Here is a 5,221-nt window from a genome sequence, read left to right as displayed (position 1 = left end):
GGGCCCTCCCCAATTGATCTCTAATAGAGAAAATGCCATACAGCTGGATCTCATGGTAGCATTTCCTCAACTAAGACTCCTTTCTCTCTGATGACTCTAGCTTCTGTCAAGTTGACACACAAGCCCAGCCAGTACAATACATATGCTATTAAATAGTTGCTATAGTGTATTATTTATGGAATAAGGGCAAGAAAAAAAATCTCAGATGTACAGTACAGATGCAGCCATTATAAACATGATTATGAATGACTGATTGTACTGTCAAGGTGATTAACTGAAAAAAACTAATAGCTAAATCAGCCCCTGTGGTTGGCAAATGAAACTTACCAGTCAAGGCACTGATAAGTAATCAAGTTCCATATCCTGGTACATCATGGTACAAATAGTTGATAGCATTAAGAAAAAAGATAAAATAGCTAAGTGTGGTGGTTTGAATAAGAATAGCCCCTCATAGACTTACATTTCAATGCTTAGTCACCAGGGAGTGGAGCTCTTTGAAAGGATTAGAAGGATTAGGAGATGTGGCCTCTTTGGAGAAAATGTGTCATTGGGGGTGGGCTTTGAAGTTTCAAAAGCCCATGCCAGACTTTTATTATTAATAATTATTTTTATTATTTAAAAAAAAAACAAGAAATAGGCTCTCTGCTCCTCCCTGTTCCAGAGACAGTCACATCTTCTCATGCAGTGCCAGCCTTGTCCCATAGACAAGATAGTGAAGGTCAATGTGAACAGATTTGGCCGTATTGGGCACCTGGTAACCAGGGCTGCCTTCTCTGCATCTGGCAAAGTAGAGATTGTTGCCATCAATGACCCCTTCATTGATCTCAACTACATGATCTACATGTTCCAGTGTGACTCTACTGAAAAATGGCAAATTCAGTGACAGAGTCAAGGCTGAGAATGGGAAGCTTGTCATCAACAGGAAGCCCATCACCATCTTCCAGGAGTGAGATCCCGCTAACATCAAATGGGGTGATGCTGGTGCTGAGTATGTCGTGGAGTCTACTGGCATCTTCACCACCATGGAGAAGGCCGGGGCCCATTTGAAGGGTGGGGCCAAAAGGGTCATCATCTCCACCCCTTCTACCTATGCCCCCTATGTTTGTGATGGGTGTGAACCATGAGAAATATGACAACTCACTCAAGATTGTCACCAATGCATCCTGCACCACCAACTGCTTATCCCCCCTAGCCAAGGTCATCCATGACAACTTTAGCATTGTGGAAGGGAACATGGCCACAGTGCCATCATTGCCACTCAGAAAAATGTAGATGGCCCCTCTGGAAAGCTGTGGTGTGATGTCTGTGGGACAGCCCAGAACATCATCCTTGCATCCACTGGTGTTGCCAAGGCTGTGGGCAAGGTCATCCCAGAGCTGAACCAGAAGCTCACTGGCATGGCCTTCTGTGTTCCTACCCCCAATGTATCCATTTTGGATCTGACATGCCACCTGGAGAAACCTGCCAAGTATGATGACATCAAGAAGGTGGTGAAGCAGTCATCTGAGGGCCCACTAAAGAGCATCCTGGGCTACACTGAGGACCAGGTTGTCTCCTGCTACTTCAACAGCAATTCCCACTCTTCCACCTTTGATGCTGGAGCTGGCATTGCTCTCAATGACAACTTTGTAAATCTCATTTCCTGGTATGACAATGAATACTGCTACAGCAACAGGGTGGTGGACTTCATGGCCTACATGGTCTCCAGGGAGTAAGAAACCCTAGACTACCCATTCCAGCAAGGACACTGAGAACAAGAGAGAGGCCCTCAGTTGCTGAGGAGTTCCCATCCCAACTCAACACCCAACACTGAGCATTTCCCTCACAATTCCATCCCAGACACCCATAATAACAGGAGGGGCCTAGGGAGCCCTCCCTACTCTCTTGAATACCATCAATAAAGTTCAGTGCACACACACTCCCAAAAAAACAAGAAATAGATTGAAAATATGGCTCAGTGGTAGAGTACTTGCTTTTTATATATAAGGCCCTGGATTCAATTCCCACAAAAAAAAAAAAAAAAAAGAAGTACCAGAAAAGAATCAGATCTAGATGTGATTGAGCACATCTATAATCCCAGCATTTAGAAACTGAGGCAGGAGGACTTCCTGGGCCACATAGATCAAGATACTGTCTCAAAAAAAAAAGGAGAAAAAGAATAAAAAGAAAATCTTAAGATAGAAACAAGGAGAAGGTTCCAGTACACACCGCCCTTCCTTTATTTTCTTTCTACCTGACATTTGTTTGTAATGGACAAAATGTAGATTTAGAATATGTTTAGGCAAACAATAAAGCAAGGGACTTAAAGGAAAACAAAAATATCACTTATTATAACATGATCTCCATTGAGAGAAAGACATGATTGGAACCCTAAAATTGGAAGATGTTGTTTAGCTATGGGAGGGATTGGCACGGGGTAGAGGGTCATCTCCTCATGACCTCTGCTGTTTGAATAATTATATGCCAAGTATACTGTGCCTAACATACAATTCATCATTTGAATCTCTAAACAGATGTGTCCACACTAAAATAGATAAAACAAAAGCACAATAACTTTATCAAAGGAACAGTATCCAAAATACACAAAGAACTCCTCCAAACTAGCAATGAAGAGAAACACTTGACATTCTTCTTGGGTGAGAGTGTGAACAATCAGAAACGTAGGTGCACAGATGGTCAGTAAGCTCATGAAAGGTGCTCATTGCTGTCAGTCACCAGGGTAACGACAATTAAAATCAATGTGAGGTATCACCTGTTAGTATGGCTACAACCATACCAAGTGACAGCTGCAGATGTCACCAAACACCTGGAGCAACTACACCTGCCATGCACCACAATTTGTAATGACTACTGTTTGGAATCTCCTTACAAAGTTAAATGAATGCACATCATCGGGTCTGTTATGTGTAGGTATTGACCAAGGTTAAACAAAAACATTTCAACAAAGGCCTGATCTCAGAACCAGCTGAAGACCAGTGGCTCTCCAGGAATCCCCCAGACCAATAGCAGATTGGACCTGCTGAAGCATCTGACCAGGTTTTCAGCCTCTGCAGCGTGAAGACAGATAGTTTTATACGGCTATGTAAGTCAGTCTAATAAAGCTTTTCGTAATATATAGCCATTCTCTTTTCTGTTCCTCTAGAGATACCTGATTAATTCCCATGAATTTTACAGGTGAAAATATCAAAATCCAAGGAAGCCATGATAGTGGGTCATCATTACGGTGAGGGGGAGGAGCTGTGGAGCTAGGGCTGATAACGAGGGCTGAGGGAGGCACATGCTCCACACCTTACAGCTGCCACCTCACATCGCGTGCAAAACCAGTTCAAACCCAACCATCCTTACATGTAAGAGCTGAGCCTGTAAAACTGCTAGATGAAAGTGTGTAAATGAATCACCTCATCTCGGGGGAGGCCGGGGGCCTCTCACACATCACACCAAAAGCATTAGTGAAAATAAGAATCCAACCAAGCACCACGACATGCTCAATGTCGTGTGTGAACTGACATCATCAAGAAAGGGAAGAGGGGCCAGCAAGATGGCTCAGCCGGGACAGTTACTTGCTGCCAAATTGAATAACCCGAGTTCGGTCACCTGGCACCCACACAGTAGGAGAGAAGCAGCTCATGCAACTTCTCCTCAGGCTTCCACATGTGCACAATGGAGCACGCATGAACACACACACAGAGAGAGAGAGAGAGAGAGAGAGAGAGAGAGAGAGAGAGAGAGAGAGAGAGAGGGAGAGAGAGAGAGAGAGATACTTAAAGAATAAAATAAATCATTAAAAGGAAAGAGAAATAAGAAAACCCAGAGAATAAGGCAAAACATTTGAAGGTTGCTTGCACCCAGACTACCTGAAGAACTGCTGTAACTCAGTGGAAGAGGAGAAACTAGCAGTTCTTAAATGGGCCATAGATTTATTTGTTTTTGTGGCTGTTTGCACTTCTGGAGACTGAATCTACGGCCTTGTACACACTAAGCAAGTGTTCTACCTCTGGGACTATAGATCCCGATCCTGGACAGATAAGTCATGAAAATGATGGGTAAGGAAATAGACATGTTTAGCATCATCTGTCACTAGGGAAATGCAAATTCAAATCCCAATGAGCTCTTGTGTGGCCCCTCATACGACAGCTGAAATACAAAAGGTAGACAACTTTATATAAGGGACCTGAGCATCACAGATTCCAACTTGTGTAGGGGCCATCTAACCAGACCAGCCTACACTGATTCCCAGGTCATCTGTGTGGTTACAAGAGTTTGCAAGGATGTTGGGAAAGCAGACCCTTATTCATTGATCCTAGATTTTAAAACAAGACACCATGCTGCATGAAAGATGCCAAGTCACAAAGACATCAGATGATCCCACTTACACAAAATGCCCAGAGTAGTTAAACCCTACATTGAAACATCAGATAAATTAATGATTGTCATGGCTTATAGAAAACAGATAAGTTGTTGCTGAGAGGGGGTGGTAGCTGGGCAAGGGGCTTCTTTGTAAGGTGCTAAAGCACTCTGAGTAAGGCAGTGGTGACATTCTACAACTGTGCGAAAATTCTAAAATCACTTAAGGAGGTGGATTTTATATTACAGGAATTATACCTCGATAATGATGTGATTTTTTTTTAATATCAGAGAGGATGGGAGAGTGGGTACTGAGGCTGTGAATTAAGTCATGGTGTTTGAAATTGATGGCCGTGGGTGTGTAATGGGATCGTGGGACAGTGAAGAGGCCCTGAATGAGCTAAACCAAGGCAATATGGTAATGGTACCCATCTGCACTGCTGGGTACATTCCCTTAGAGTTTGCAGGAGTTACAGACCATCCCCCATGGTGGGGGTGGCAGCTTCCTGCCTGCACCCCAAGCATTCCAGCTTTCGAGCCCCAGAAGACGAAAGCTGCGGACTTGGCTCATTCTCTCTCGAGTGGAATTTCTGCAATGAAATTATCTACTGAACCTGCAGCCTAAGCATCAAGCAGGAGAAAGAATAAAAAGAGAGAGGAAGGCATTTTCCTAGTAATTAACTCTGAATTATTCACAACCTGTTAGACATTTTCCCCCTTCTGATGTTGAAGATTACATTTTCATTTCTCCCCCAAGTCCTAAAGACCTTTGCTGTCAAAGATGCCTTTTGGCTAACAGCCCTGACTTCACTCACATGGGAGCCATGGGTATTGGGATTGAGCCCAGAGCCTGGTGCATTCTTGGCCAGACCTTCCC

At 43.6% G+C, this 5,221-nt stretch overlaps 1 pseudogene; it reads left to right on the top strand.

Annotated features, from left to right (window-relative positions):
• Nucleotides 1-679: 679 nt before the first annotated feature.
• Nucleotides 680-1,715, top strand: LOC116893129 (annotated as a pseudogene).
• The last annotated feature ends 3,506 nt before the right edge of the window (nt 1,716-5,221 follow it).

The sequence above is a fragment of the Rattus rattus genome, chromosome 2 (genome assembly GCF_011064425.1).
Source record: "Rattus rattus isolate New Zealand chromosome 2, Rrattus_CSIRO_v1, whole genome shotgun sequence".
Lineage (NCBI taxonomy): Eukaryota > Metazoa > Chordata > Mammalia > Rodentia > Muridae > Rattus > Rattus rattus.
The sequence above is the reverse complement of the archived record's forward strand: the minus strand, read 5'-3'. Positions and strand labels throughout refer to the sequence as shown.